This window comes from Carcharhinus amblyrhynchos, chromosome 4 (assembly GCF_965287045.1).
Source record: "Carcharhinus amblyrhynchos chromosome 4, sCarAmb.v2.hapA, whole genome shotgun sequence".
NCBI lineage: Eukaryota > Metazoa > Chordata > Chondrichthyes > Carcharhiniformes > Carcharhinidae > Carcharhinus > Carcharhinus amblyrhynchos.
The window spans coordinates 28,859,564-28,875,410 of record NC_137327.1 but is presented as its reverse complement, the minus strand read 5'-3'; the positions used below and the strand labels follow the sequence as shown (position 1 = coordinate 28,875,410).

Below are 15,847 nucleotides of genomic sequence, written 5' to 3'. Positions count from 1 at the left end.
ATCAATTGAGAAAGTTAAAGCTGATAGTTGAAGCCAGTGATCCAAACTCCTCCATCACCAACCCAGGGAGTGGCCTGTCCCACCAGAGGTGGCAGGAGAGAGGTATGCAATCAGATAAAAGTTGTTCTGGGAGTCCTGAACATTCACTCAAACTCCATGAAGTCTCATGGCATCAGGTAAATTGGAAAGGAAACTTCCTGTTTATCAACACCTATCACTTTCCCCCAGCTGATGAATAAGTACTCCTCCAAGTTGGACATACTGAGGATAGCAAGACACAGAATATACTCTGGAAGGGATTTTCATTCCATTAACCAAGAGTGGTTCAGCAGCACTACCACTGACCAAGCTGGCCGAGTCTTAAAAGACATATCTACCAGACAGGAGCTGCAAACTAATAAGAAGGAAAAGCCAATTTCATCTTATCTTCAATCTACCTATCACGTGTGCATCTGTCCATGACAGTACTGGTAAAAGTGGCCACCATATAGTGGTTGTAGACACAAAGTCCTATCATCACACTTAGGACACACTATATTGTGTTGGAATGCACCACCAGCAACTCAAAACAGGATATCCATGAGGTTCTGTAGGTCATCTATTTCTTATGTAACTTGACATTTGGTGACCGATTTTTCCTTAAACAATCTATTTCTTATGTAACTTGAGACGTGGTGACTGATTTTTCCATAGGAGCAAAATTATATTCAATTACAATCTATAATCTCGTAGCCCAAAGTTTCCATTAGTCAACCAACATGATCAACCCAGGGATCACTCCTGGTTCAATGAGTATAGGAGGACATGCCAGGACCAGCACCAGGAACACATAAGAACAGGCTGCTGGCCAGGTGATGCTATAACACAGAACCAAATGCATGATAAACAATGGAAACAAGAGCATTTCAAACAGGGAGCTGAGTGATCCTAAACCAACAGATCAAAGTTCCACAGTACTGCCACATTCAACTATAAATGTGGGTAATTAAGGTACAGCCAGTTCCGAAAGCTAATGGCGTTTGCTACCAAATAAACCTGTTGGACTTTAACCTGGTGTTGAGAGACTTCTTTCTGTAATTAAACAACCAACAGGAGGACAAAGCTTCATAAAACATCCATCATCAAAAATTAGGTAAACCAGCACCTCGGTGTCGAAGACAAAGCATTTGCAACCATGGCAACTGCAGCCCGGACGAGCCCCGCCCCATTCCGTGACGTGCTGCGGGGGCTCGCGCGGGTGAGGTATCGCGCGATTCCGGCCGCGCGCATGCGCGGTTGTGCTGAGCGGGTGGCATTTTGTGGCGACCAAGGCGAGCGTGGAATTGGAGATTGGACTGAGCAGGTAATTAAAAAAAACCGGAGGGGAAAGTTCACCCTCTGTTTTGGCAAGCGTTACAGGATTGCCCGGTCTCAACTTAGAAGGAACGTTTACCGTCATATTCCTTCCCCCCCCCCACCCCCGCTTGGTGCAGGGAAGCCCTGCCCTGGCCTCCTTCCTCGCGGCCTGTGGCCGGCCGCCGTGCGGTTAGTGTGGCTGGAGGTGGAGTGACAGGCTCGGGGACACACTCACTCATTCCACACACACACACTCACGGACTGCATGGCAACCCGGGCACAGCGCGTCCAGAAACCGCCAATACTAACACATCCCCACGTGTAGCTGTAAGGGTGAGAGGACGATGTGTGTCGGATCAGACGTGACTCTTTGACAGGGCTTTGTTTTCTGAGTGGAGTTTACTTTCCGCTCAAAGTTACTCCTAGTGCAAGTTTTAAGTGTATGCTGCCATGTTGGCAATTCGTCCATTCCGCTTGTAACTTGTAAACCCGATTTCATAAAGACCAAAATTTGGGGATTTAAACTCACTCGTGGCAATGCTGTTTACTGGGGAAAATAAATTTCAACCATGTTTTTGAAGTGTAAATTTCAGATGCTAGGTTAAATGTTCGGCCTTTTAATTTGGGAGACCTTTAGCATTCGATATTGTTTTTAAACAGGATGCTAGTTATGTAAACAAACTGACCGTTTCGAAAATGAAGAGATCCATTAGGTTAAAAATCTCAGCACATGGAAGAACGCACTAACCTAGCACCTCGAAGTTGTTTTATTCCACAGGAAGCATAGCTCATTTTTGACGTTCATGATTAACTTAGGGTCTGCAATGTGGTTATAAAGTTTCACTTCTAATTCAGTCTGCTGCTTTTAAGATCATTGCTGTTATTTGAGAACTTTAAATAATAATACCTGCTTCAAATAGTGAGGTTATTTGTAATTGTACTTTTTTGATGCTGCATATCAGTAGCTTTTTTTAAGAATTTGACAGAAATACTTGAAGGATATAAATAGGATGCTTGCATCATATTAATTCGCCACTGCCCTTAAACATCTCTTTGCCCTTAATTCCAAGAAGGAAACAGGAGGTCATGAGTTTATCACTAAAATTGAGAGAACCCATTGTACCACCTTTCTGGCTCCATTTTCACTTGTCCAAACTTCTGAGTCTTCCTGGCCAAAAACTGCTCAATTCTCTAGCTTTTCTCCAATTTCCTAGCATATCCCCTCTTTCATCTTGTCCATGAAACTCAAGTGAGCTCTCAATCTTATCCTCACTAAACTGCTGATCACCCCAGTTTCCTTTCCTTGTCCTCATGTTAGCCAACTTTGTAATTGCCTTGCTCATGTTGTCTCTTTTCCCTTCAAGTACCTCCAGCACCCATCTCCTGAAATCCAATCCCCCCCAATTCATGAATGTCTTAGCAACTCCAAGGTTTCTGCCACAGCAAAGTACCAAAACACCACTTTAAAAAAAAGTTGCATTAGTATTGTGTGGTTGTGACCATGATGTATTATCCTTCCTCACCCTTTGATGTGGTTGACCACATCCTCCTCCTTGCAACTCTGCTCCATTGTCCATGCAAGTGGGGCTGCCCTTGTTTAGTTTAGTTCTGCTCTTAGATATCCAAATGTAGCTAAAACATTTCCAGCCATGGTTTCTTTCCACCCTGACATTACTACCTGTGAAGTCCCCAAGGAATCTACCTCAGCCACCTCTTCCTCATTTGCGTGTTGCATCATCTAGAGATGAAATGTTAGATTCCACTGTACACTGACAATGCTCAGGTCAGCCTCTTTAGCACTACTCTCGACTTCCTCCACTGCCTACTTGTGTTGTTAGCCTACTTTTGGATGTAAAATCCTGAATAAAAGAACCTGTGGCCCATTTAAACATTGAAAGACCAAAACCTTAGTATTCAGCCTCTGCTACAAGCTTTTTTACTCTCAGCTTTGATTTCCTACCACATTCTGCCATTGACACGCTGTTTCAAGTTTATTTATCAGTGTTACAAGGAGGCTTACATTAACACTGCAGTGAAGTTACTGAAAATTCCATAGTTGCCACACTGTAGCGTCTGCTCAGGTACACTAAGGGAGAATTTAGCAAGCCGATGCACCTATCCAGTACACCTTTTGGACTGTGGGAGGAAACCCACACAGACATGGGAGAATGTGCAGACTGCGCACAGAGTCACCCATGGTCGGAATTGAACCCAAGTCCCTGGTGCTGTGAGGAAGTAGTGCTATAACCCCTGTCCCCCGTGCGCCCCCCCCCAAAAAAGATTTGTGTTTTATTTGACTAAGCTGAGCTTTAATAGCATGTTTAACTGTAGTTGAGAATTCACAGTTGTCTCTGCCCCAGGAAGTACTTTAAATTGAATTAAAACCACAATAGTCTATTTCAGCATAGAAAAGTAAGTGAAATCTTTAGCCTTTTAGAAGTGAATATCCTAGTGCCATAACATACTTACTTGTGCATTACAAAAACCAGGAATAGGTGAGAAATGATCTGATGAAAATATTTCAAAATTTTTCCTCTTATTGAAAATGACTTCACATTAACATTGCTTTCAAAGTGCTTTTTATGCACTCAAGTTATGATAAATGCAGTAATTCAGAATCTAATATTTGGAAACTTGGGAATTAAAAATACTAAATGTATTTTCACTTTGGGGGTAATATATTGGAAAGAAACAGTCGTTCCCCTGATAGTTTGAGCTGCAGATTTTTGAGAAACATGCTTGCTTATGTCATAATTACTTAAATTGAGCTTTTGCATCGTACTTTCTCTAGATTCAGAATATAGTTTGTGTTCCAAGTAGCTGGAAGTTGTAATTAAAATCTTGACCTGTAGTTTCTTTAACCTTGGAGCAAGTCAATATGAGACTTAAGCAGCTGTTAAGTAAACACTATTGATGTAGATAAGGAGACCAGATTATGCATTTCAAATTACCAAATGAACAAAAATCGTCAGTGACTGAATAATTTATTTTCAGTCAACTGTGACTGAAGAATGGTGAATATATTTGTCACTGTATATTAGCAGGTTAAGTCTAGGTGCATGTAGAATGAAGCTATTGAATTCACACTTTTAGTCACAAGGAAGAGCTTTGAACCAAAACATCTTTGACATCACAAAATACCATATATAGAAGTTAAACTGTGAAGTGATTTCTATTAAATGTGTTGTACACCAATGGTTGTGTTGGGAACTAGAACCTTGGGATCAATTGGATATTCTGCATACAAATTCTTAAACACACATCAAAACATTAATTCAGCCCTATTAATGCCCAAAGCATTTAAATTCAGAATCTAAATCTGTTCAGTGACTGTTAATTAGTTGGTTCGAAGTAATTCATATTTTTGTTTTTCACAATAATCAATTCAGTGTGCTGATAATTCAAGTAAATTACCAGAGCTTAGAACTATCAATTATTAATGTTTACAGTCTCATTACTGTTAAGGATATTAATGGCTATAGATTTGGAATTATTGGCACCGTACAGCAAAGGAGGGGACACTATCCTTAACCCTCAATTTTTCTGTAACCGTTGATATGTTTAACTACCTACGACACACACTCCACCATTAATTAGCTCAATATAGAATCATACACCAAAAAGGAGGCCATTCAATCCAGCATGTCTGCAGTAGCTCTTTGAAAGAGAAATCCAGTTCACCTCACTCCTTTGGTTTTTCCCAAAAACTCAACAGTTCCTTTTCACCACATATTCAAAAACCTTTTAAAAAGTTATTGAATTGGCTTCTCCCATCCTTTCTTGGAGTTCATTCTAGATCATTCTTATTCCATTAAAAATAAATTGTACGCATCTACCCCGACGGTTCATTTACCAGTTCCTTTAAATCTACATCCATAAGTTACTGACTGTCAGCCACTGGTATTATTTTTCTATCAAAGCCCTTCGCAAAAAACCTCTTAAAACTCCCCTTAGCCTTCTCTAGTCTAAAGAGAAGTACCCCAGCTTCTCTAGTTTTGCCACATAACTAAACGCCCCTCATCCCTGATATCTTTCAAGTAAATCACCTCTCTCCAGGATCTTGACATCTTGCTAAAGGATGATGCCCAGAATTGGACACAAACTTCAGCTGAGACATAACCGATGATTTAGAAAGGTTTATAAAATTTGTTGCTTTTGCTCTCATCTACAAACACACATTTAAGGGAAAGCTATGTAGGACATGAGGGAGAAAAAAGAATCTGTTGATAGGATGAGATGAAATGAGATGGGCAGGAGCTATTGCAGGTATCAAATACTAGTATTAGACCTGTTGAGCCAGATAGTATGTTTCCATGCAGTAAATTCTAATTAAGCCTCCAATTAGAAAACTAAGGATCCCGTATGCTATTTTTAATAGCCTTATCAACTTGCCCAGCAGCCTTCAAAGATTTGTGCATGTGAACCACCCTGCTTCTGTTCTTGCACTCCCTTTTAAATTGTAGCAATTAGTTTTTATTATCTCTCCTTATCTTCCAAAATGCTTCATTTCACTTTTCCCTGCATTGAATTTCATTTGTTTATTTCATCAGTCTGTTTATGGCCTCCTGAAATCCACTGTTGTCCTTGCTGGTTAGCTCGTTTCCAAGTTTTGTGTCATCTGCAGACTTTGACATTTTGTCTCCTGTATCAAAGTCCAGGACTTTTAAAAATATTCTTCCATAGGTTGTGAGCATTGCTGGCAAGGCCATCATTTGTTACCTATTCATAATTGCCCTTGAAGATGATGGCGAGCCGCCCATTGAACAGCTGCAGTCCATGTGATATTAATACATTCATAGAAATGTTAAAAAGAGAGCTCCAGGTTTCTGATCCAGTGACAGTGAAGGAACAATGGGCAATATTGATTCAAGGCAAGAGTGAGACTTGCAGAGAAATTTCTGGTGTTCCCATGCATCTGTTGCCTTATCCACTACATTCTTCATTCTGGAAAAATGATCACCGTGTCTTTTAGCCAATTTTGTATCTATGCTGCCACTGCTCCTTTAATCTCATGGGCTTTTAGCTATCCAATCCATGATTTAATATTTTACCATACATCTTTTGAACATTTATGTACATATTATCAACTACACTGCCTTTGTTAATGCTCTGTTATTCACCAAATAACATGTATTTAGTTATGTGATTTAATACCAATATTTTAAAATACTTTAGCCTCAGATGTGTTAACGATTCCACTGAAATAACAGTCAAAACACAAAAGCTGTCTGTTAATACCTGAAACAACAATTTCTAGGTCTTTTCAAATCAAATAATATCCCTGAAAAGAGAGAAGAGACACACTTTGGAAAGAGTAATTTTACAAAGTATTCAAAATTTGACAACAAAGTATTCAATGAATGACATGGCACGAGAAAGTTCTGTGGAAGGAAGGAACCTTGGCACATTGTATGGAACTTGGTGAGGCCACAGTTAGACACTGCGTGCAGTTCTGGTTGCCACACTATATGAAGGATGTGATTGCATGCGAGGGGATGCAGAGGAGATTCATTGCTTGCTGCTGGGATGGAACATTTAATTATGAAGAGGTTGGATAGGCGTGGGTTATTTGCATTGGAGCCTAAGATTGAGGGGTGACCTAACCGCAGTGTACAAGGTTATGAGGGCATGGACAGAGTAGATAAGGAGCAGCTGTTCCACCAAGTTGAAAGGTCAATCTCAAGAGACCCTAGGTTCAAGGGGAGGGGCAGAAGGTGGGGGGGAATGTAAGGAAAAACTTTTTTTACCCAGAGAGTGGTGATAGTCTGGAATGCACTCCTTGGGAGGGTGGTAGAGGTAGGTTGCCTCACATCTTTTAAAAAGTACCTGGAGGACCACTTGGTATATCATAACATTCAAGACTGTGGGCTATGTGCCTTAGATGGGAAGTCATGTCACAGGTCAGTGCAGATTCAGTGGGTCTAAGGCGCTCCTGCACTGTTATGGTTCTATGAATATTTCAACAATGGCTATTAAAATATGAACCTTTCTGGAATTCTAACAGAAAGCATTTATTGTACGTCAGGCTTTGATTAAAAATATAAAAAGATCTGAATATATAAAAATATCATTCACAGTAATATTCAGTATACTTAAGAGAGAAATGGGATGAATGGAATTGCATTCAGTTTAAATACGTGTACTCCTTTATGTAGTTAGGTAGTTAGAAGCCATTTGGCCATTTTCCTTTTAGGAGGAGCACTGGGGGCAGGAGGCCAAGATGCCCTAGTGCAAGCAGATGAGTGGCAAGACTTGCAGAAAAACATGGAGGAATGCACTACTAAGGGAGTAACACACTTTCAGAGGTGTGCCATCTTTTGGGTGAGATATTACCAAGATCCCTCTGCGCTCTCAGTTTGAAATGGAGGATCCCATGGCATTATTTGAAGAACAGGGAAGTTCTCAGGATCCCAACCAATATTTTTCCCTCAACTACCACCTAAAAAGATCACTTGGTTATTTATTTCTTTGTGTTTGTGACCTTGTGCACAATTAGACTGCTGTGTTTCCTACATTACGACAGTTCCAGTACCATCAAAGGCTGTAAAGCACTTTGGAGCAACTGGGGTCATGAAAAGCATTAAATAAATACACTCTCTTGGACAATAGAAAATCCCAAGGATACAGTGACAGCATTCTCCTGTGATCAGGGCAGATTTCTCCAAAGATTGACTGAATAAACACTCTGAGATGAAGCTTGCTGAAAATTGTTAAGCTGTTTTATTTCCTCTCGGATGAGCACACAGAACAATGGTTCTGATAGGCTTCACTTACTCCTTTCAAAACAACTTGTCTTAATATAATAGAAAAGGAATGCATATACTGCTATCACAGTTCATTGGGTCATCTTCCTTGACTTAAATCTAATTTTCTAATTCTTCTTTGTATTTAATTCTTCTCACAGTTCTTTGCTGCTTGACTACTTCCAGCTTTCGCAGCTGTTTTTTGTCAGTCTCTAATGTCAGCTTTTTGTCAACTGACTACCCTGTTCCCTGCCCCCTTCCCCACAAGAGAAGAATCCACCAGTGCAATTTGGCAATTGCCTCTGCCAAGTTCAAATGACTAGTGTTGATGCAGAAGTAATTAGAACAATCACTGGATATCAAACTGTTTACTTGTCTCCAGTGGCTGGTTTGGATAACCCTGTTTGATAACTCATTAACACCTGACAACACTGCTGTCCTGCCAATTTAACATGGCGAGAGTGAAGTTTAGTTTAATAGTAGTTTTAACATATTGTTACATTAAGATCCCTCTGTGGCGACATAGCTGAAATCTTACTCCAAAACATTTGAGCTTTTTCCTCTGCAATGAATTTTAGTATTTGCTTAAGATGCGAGTGCTTCAATTGTTTTCCCTCAAACTTTGCTTTCCTCAGCTGTTAACCTAATAAGAGGCACCCCTGTCCTATTTGCTTGTAACACTAAGTTTGTAGTTTTCAGTGACACTTTTTCCATGGCAAATCAGTGAAAGACATTTTTCCCTCTACTTTTCACCCCAGTACTTGACGATTCATTGTAGTCTGACCTGACAGTCTGCTTGCTTCTGACCACAATGTCTGTGGTTATGCAGAAAAATAGCATCACCTTTCGTTTTGGGGAAAACGTCAAATCCTTAGGAAGGCAAGAAAACATGTGGACTGCAGCACCTCAAGGCAACACACCACTGCCTTCTCAAAGCAAGTCGATGCCCACATCCCATGAACAAAATAGCACCATTAACTTTTATTTATTTAAACTATATATAAAAAATTGAATCTTTTTGCTCCCTCGTTTATAGATTTTCTGCCTGACTCACTATTTTGTTCCACAGGGATAACAAAAATTAAACCGGTTTGTTTCAACATCTGTCTTTTACTCTCTCATTCTGTGTCACAGGTGTAAGAGCAAGCTATTTAATTCCTTGAACTTGGCTGAACTGTACCTGGGCTCCAAACTTCCTTGTTCCGTATTTCCTATCAATCTCATTCTTGAAAATTCCAATTTACAAAACAAGTATGTAATTTTGGCGGATCAGGTTCTAGATTTCCACTTCCTTTTCTTGGAAGAGCCGCTTCTTGATTTAATTCCCAAATGGTCTTGTTCTGGATTCCCCCACCAGAAGAAATAGCTTCTCTGCATCTACCTTGTCAGACGCTTTTGTTATTTTAAAGACTTTGGCCAGAATTCTCAGGCCATTCTCGCTCCACTGCCACTGCAAGTGAGGATGGAGAATTTGGCACTCAGCTAAATCTCCATTCACTGCACCGGGGAGAATCCAGACTGCAAGCAAGGTTGGAGAATTCGGCCCTCTGACTAAATCACCCCATAATGTGTGGAGTTTGCACATTCTCCTTGTGTCTGCGTGAGTTTCCTCCGTGTGCTCCGGTTTCTTCCCACAGTCCAAAGATGTGCGGGTTAGGTTGATTGGCCATGCTAAAAATTGCCCATAAGTATCCTGGGATGCTTAGGTTTAGGGATTAGTGGGTAAAATATGTAGGGATATGGGGCAGAGCCTGGGTGGGACTGTGGTCGGTGAAGACTCAATGGGCTGAAGGGCCTCCTGCATTGTAGGGTTCTGTGATCTATAATCTAAATCCAGAGTAAAATAAGGTCGTGTAAATTGACTTCAGAATTTCATTCTTTAACCCCTCATATCACTTTAATGAACGTGTGCTGTATCCTTCCCAAAGCCAGTTGTTACTTGAGATTCTGTACTTAAACCTGAATGCAGTAGAACTGAGAAATTAAAAGGGGGAAATCACTTTGATAGGGTTGTACTATAGGCCCCCAAATAGTCAGTGGGAAATTAAGGAGCAAATATGTAAGGAGATTACAGTTAGCTCCAAGAAAAATAGGGTGGTAATAGTAGGGGATTTTAACTTTCCCAACATTGACTGGGACAGCCATTGCATTAGAGGATTGGATAGAGAGAAATTTGTTGAGTGTATTCAAGAGAGATTTCTCATTCAGTATATGGATGGCCCAACTAGAGAGGGGGCAAAACTTAACCTCTTGGGAAATAAGGAAGGGCAGCTAACAAGTGTTAGTGAGGGATCACTTTGGGACCAGTGACCATAATTCTATTAGTTTTAAGATAGCTATGGAGAATGATAGGTCTGGCCCAAAAGTTAAAATTGTAAACTGGGACAAAGCCAATTTTGAAGGTATCAGACAGGAACTTTCAGAAGTTAATTAGGGGAGTTTGTAGGAAGGCAAAGAGACATCTGGTAAGTGGGAGGATTTCAAAAGTGTATTAACCAGGGTTCAGGGAAAGCAAATTCCATTTAGAGTGAAGGACAAGGCTGGTAAAAGTAGGGAACCCTGGATGACTTGGGATATTGAGGCCCTCGTCAAGACAAAGAACATGACATGCATAGGCAGTTTGGATCAAGTGAATCCCTTGAAGAGTATAGGGGGTGTAGAAGTAGAGTTAAGAAAGAAATCAGGACAGCAAAGAAGGGACACAAGCTTGTTTTGGCAGATTAGGCAAAGGAGAACCCATAGAGTTTCTACAAATACATAAAGGCCAAAAAAGTAACTAGGGAGGGAGGAGGGTCTCTTAAGGATCAACAAGGCCATCTATGTGCAGATCCACAAGAGATGGGTGAGATCCTAAATGAATATTTCTCATCAGTATTTACTGTTGAGAAAAGCATGGATGTTAGGGAACTTGGGGAAATAAATATTGATGTTTTGAGGAGTGTGCATATTACGGAGAAGAGAGTGTTGGAAGTCTTAAAGCGCATTAAGATAGATAAATCCCTGGGACCTGATGAAGTGTATCTCAGGACATTGTGGGAAGCTAGGAAGGAAATTGCGAGTCCCTTAACAGAGATACTTAAATAATCAGTAGTCACAGGTAAGGTGCCTGAAGATTGGAGGGTGGCAGATGTTGTGCCTTAGTTTAAAAAGGGCTATAGGGATAAGCCCAGGAACTACAGGCCAGTGAGCCTCACGTCTGTGATGGGTAAGTTGTTGGAAGGTATTTTGAGAGACAGGATCTACAGGTATTTAGAGACGCAAGGACTGATTAGGGAACTCTTTTTGTTACAAAGCAGTACAAAATACAGATGCAAAAGTACGTTACAACTTATAAAGATTGCATTTAACAATCAACAAATAACCACGTTAATTACATTTAACTACAATGGTACAAGCAAAGCACCAGGACGGACAGTTGGCATGCATAGAGTTGTCCACAGCCCGCCTTCAAAGCTGCAGACAACTCACAACAGCGTATAAGTCAGCAAACGTCTGTATAAACATTACCGATGGCTAACACCATCCATTAAGCAATAACATACAAGTACTACTCTTCGTTAAGAAAGGGTTGGTTATATACTATCTTTTTTCAGTCAGCATGGCTTTGTGAGTGGAAAATCATATCTCACGATTGAGTTTTTTGAAGGGGTAACCAGGAAAGTAGATGAGGCAGCGCAGTTGATGTTGCCTACATCAGCAAGGTTTTTGATAAGGTGCCACATGGTAGGTTGTTGCACGGTTAAACCTCGCAAGATCCAGGGTGAGGTAGCTAAATGGATACAAAATTGGCTTGATGACAGAAGACGAAGGGTGGTTATAGAGGGTTGTTTTTCAAATGGGAGACCTGTGACCAGCGATGTCCCACAGGGATCGATGCTGAATCCACTATTGTCATTTATGTTAATGACTTGGATGAGAATACAGGAGGCATGATTAGTAAGTTTGCAGATGACACCAAGATTGGTGGTGTAGGGTACATTGAGGAAGGATATCTCGGAATGCAACAGGATTGTGATCATTTGACCCAGTGGGCTGACGAATGGCAGATGGAATTTAATTTAGATAAATGCGAGGTGATGCTTTTTGATAGATTGAACCAGGGCAGGACTTACTCAGTTAATGGGAGGGTGTTGGGGAGAGTTAAAGAACAGAGAGATCTAGGGGTACAGGTTCATAGCTCTTTGAAAGTGAAGTCACAGGTGGACAGAGTGATGAAGAAGGCATTCCGCATGCTTGGTTTCATTGGTCAGAACATTGAATACAGGAATTGGGACGTTGTTTAAATTGTACAAGACATTGGTAAGGCCACACTTGGAATATTGTGTACAGTTCTGGTCGTCCTATTATAGAAAGGATATTATTAAACTAGAAAGAGTGCAGAACAGATTTACTAGGATGCTACCGGGACCTGACAGTTTGAGTTATAAGGAGAGGCTGGATAGATTGGGACTTTCTTCTCTGAAGTGTAGGAGGCTTAGGGGTGATCTTATAGAGGTCTATAAAATAGATAGTCAGTATGTTTTCCAAAGGTAGGGGAGTCTAAAACTAGAGGGCGTAGGTTTAAGATGAGAGGGGAGAGATACAAAAGTGTCCAGAGGGGCAATTTTTTCCTCACAGGCTGGTGGGTACAATTTTGTCTTTTAAAAAACGTTTAGACAGTTACCTGGATAAGATGGGTATAGAGGGATATGGGCTAAATGTGGGCAATTGTGACTGGCTTAGGGATTTAAAAAAGGGCAGCATACACAAGTTGGACTGAAGGGCCTGTTTCCATGCTGTAAACCTCTATGATGTGGGTATGCCGGCGTTGGACTGGCGTAAACACAGTAAAAAGTCTGACAACACCAGGTTTTAGTCCAACCTATTTATTTGATAATATACTCGCAAGCTTTCGGGTTAGCCCCTTCGTCAGGTGACATTCACCTGACGAAGGGGCTAACCCAAAAGCTTGCGAGTATATTATCAAATAAATAGGTTGGACTAAAACCTGGTGTTGTCAGACTTTTTACTGTGTAAACCTCTATGACAGTCCTCCAAATGGAGTCTGAACAAGAATCTACAACCGAAGCATCGATTCCTTATTTTTGATTTAAAGGCCAATATTCCATTCAACTTGTTGTACCTGTGCATTATCCTTTAATTAGTTGAACCTAAATTTCTTTGCTCCTTCCACATCTGTGTGACTCACCATTAAGAGATTTTGATTTGTCTTTCTGGAACTCAAAAGTACTCAAATGAATTCTGTATGCCATAACTTTGCTCACTCTGTCTATGTTCCGTTGAAATTTCCTATTCCCCATGTTGTACCTCTTAATTTAGCATCATCTGCAAACTTGAATATACAGCTCTCTTTCTTTAGCCAATTCATTAATGGTGAAAGGCTGAAGCCTCAGTACCAGTCCTTTAAGAATGCTGCTTATGACATCCCATTAAATGGAGAACTTCAGTTTCTTACCTCCTAACCAATTACCAGCATATCATAAGGCTACTTTCAATTAAATGCACATTTGTTTTTGCCACTAATCTTTTGCATTGGAAACAGCATCCAGACACTTGCCACCATATTGGTAATCTCCTGAAAAATTCAGTTAAGTTTGTCACACGTAACATAACCAGCAATATTTGTCTGTGCTCAGCCACACTGTCTCTGATGATGCATATTGATGCTAATGTGACTGGTCTGTAATTACATGGTTTCCACCTCACATTTTAAATATTGGAATGACATTTACACCTCCTGACCCGAGAGCTTTGAAAAATTTTGAAATTCTGTCTTCAATTTCCTCATATTTTCTTTAGTATCTTGGGTGGAAATCATCAGGGCCAGGAGATGGATTTATCTCAAGTCTCATGATTATTTTCTCTTGCCCTTTTTTTACTTCTATTGACTAACCTCCATCTCTTGACTCGTTTATTTGGGCTATTGGTTGCTGATGTTCGTTCCCAGGCCAGTTTTTCTCAGCAATTTTTGTCAATGGTGATTTGCCATTGCTTCCCCTGTCAGAGGCAGAGCAAGGAGGCAGGTCCCAAGTCTACCTCAGCCAGAATGGGAATGAAACCTGCACTGTTATTCTAAAACATATGCTAACCATCTACCCAACTGAGGTAACCAGCCTCCTTTCCTCCCCTTTGTACCTTAATTTAGTTTTTTCTGTACTGATGTTATTCACAATAAGTGGCTGTGGTGGAACAATCATTCCAGATTGGCCTTTAGGTTAAACCTGGCTTATTGGAAGACATTTCCTCCGTACTACAATCTACAAGAAGCACTTCCACCAACGTGTTTCAGCTGTCTCTATAGTGCAATTAATGTTGCATGTTTAACTAGCAATTCTCTTAACAATTGTCACACACTATGATTAGTCACACATTGACAACTGCTGGTATTTTGCCCTCTTTCTCCAGTGTGAAAGTTGATGCAAAGTGCTCTGCCATTTCCTTTTCATGATGTGGGTATGCCGGCGTTGGACTGGCGTAAACACAGTAAAAAGTCTGACGACACCAGGTTTTAGTCCAACCGATTTATTTGATAATAGACTCACAAGCTTTCGAGGTTTCCCTCTTCGTCAGGTGAATGGAGAGTTCTGGCCTCAGACAGAGCATATAAAGCACAGACAGTTTAGAGATCTCTAAACTGTCTGTGCTTTATATGCTCTGTCTGAGGCCAGAACTCTCCATTCACCTGACGAAGAGGGAAACCTCGAAAGCTTGTGAGTCTATTATCAAATAAATCGGTTGGACTAAAGCCTGGTGTTGTCAGACTTTTTACTGTATTTCCTTTTCATCCATTATAGTCTTGCCTTCGTCAGTCTTTAATGGAGCTACATTTCTCTTCATGTTCTTTCTCAATATGTAAATATTGTGGCTATTAATAGTCAGCTAGGTTGGTGAAATAGCAGGCAAACAGCACATGAGATTTAACACAAATGTACATTTTGATAGGAAGAAGGAGAGACATGGGTTAATTGATGTAATATAAAAGAGGTTTAGGAACGGACACACAAACCTTTAAAGGTGGTTGGACAATCTGAGAGGATTTTAAGAAGGCTTGAAAGATCGTTGGCGACCAAAGAAGTGTCATATTGGACTCAAATTATTCACCTCTGTTCCTCTCTCCACTGATATTGCCAGATCTGCTGAGTTTTTTTCCAGCATTGTTTGCTTTTATTTCAGATTTCCAGCATCCACAGTATTTTTCGTTTATTTTAGTGAACGTGTTTCGTTTTTTAATCTATGAAATATCTGAGGTTATTAATATGAATCATTCTCTGAAATGAAAAGGGCATGCAGTGGAAATCCAGTATGTACTTCACAGATGCTGAATGCGTCTAGTCATCCGAGGCGTGTCATTCTAGATTATTTTCGATGTAAGATTTCACTTCTATTCATGAGCTGTCTTTTGTGATGGACATGAGAAAAGATAGCTGAAGAAACCCAAATCGTAACAGTCATCATAAATCCTTGTTCGTGTTTTCAACTTCCCAGTTATGACTCCTGTTAGAAAATGGATTAGTTGAAAATATCTTGACTTTTTATGAAGTCACAGCGGTGTTTATAACATCTTATTCTGCTTGAAGACCTATGGAGCAATTAAAAACATTTAAAGAGCTTATGTGACTCAGAAAAGATCGCTTGCAAGATAACTAGCTCAAAGTTTTCATTACAGTCCATGGATTGATTTTCCAATATGATTTTCATGTAAAGGTAGCATAAAAATGCTTAAGCTTGTCAATTTTGTGTAACAGTGATAGAAGATGCATGTTTTTTGA

At 40.3% G+C, this 15,847-nt stretch overlaps 1 protein-coding gene across 3 annotated transcripts in view; it reads left to right on the top strand.

Moving 5' to 3' along the window:
- Window positions 1–1,262: 1,262 nt before the first annotated feature.
- The window catches only part of znf507 (zinc finger protein 507), a 55,457-nt gene continuing 40,872 nt past the window's right edge, over window positions 1,263–15,847 (top strand). For all 3 annotated transcript variants that reach the window (XM_080186919.1, XM_080186918.1, XM_080186920.1), the window contains exon 1: window positions 1,263–1,342. The gene's annotated coding sequence lies outside the window, so the exon portion shown is untranslated. The remainder of the gene's footprint in view (window positions 1,343–15,847) is intronic.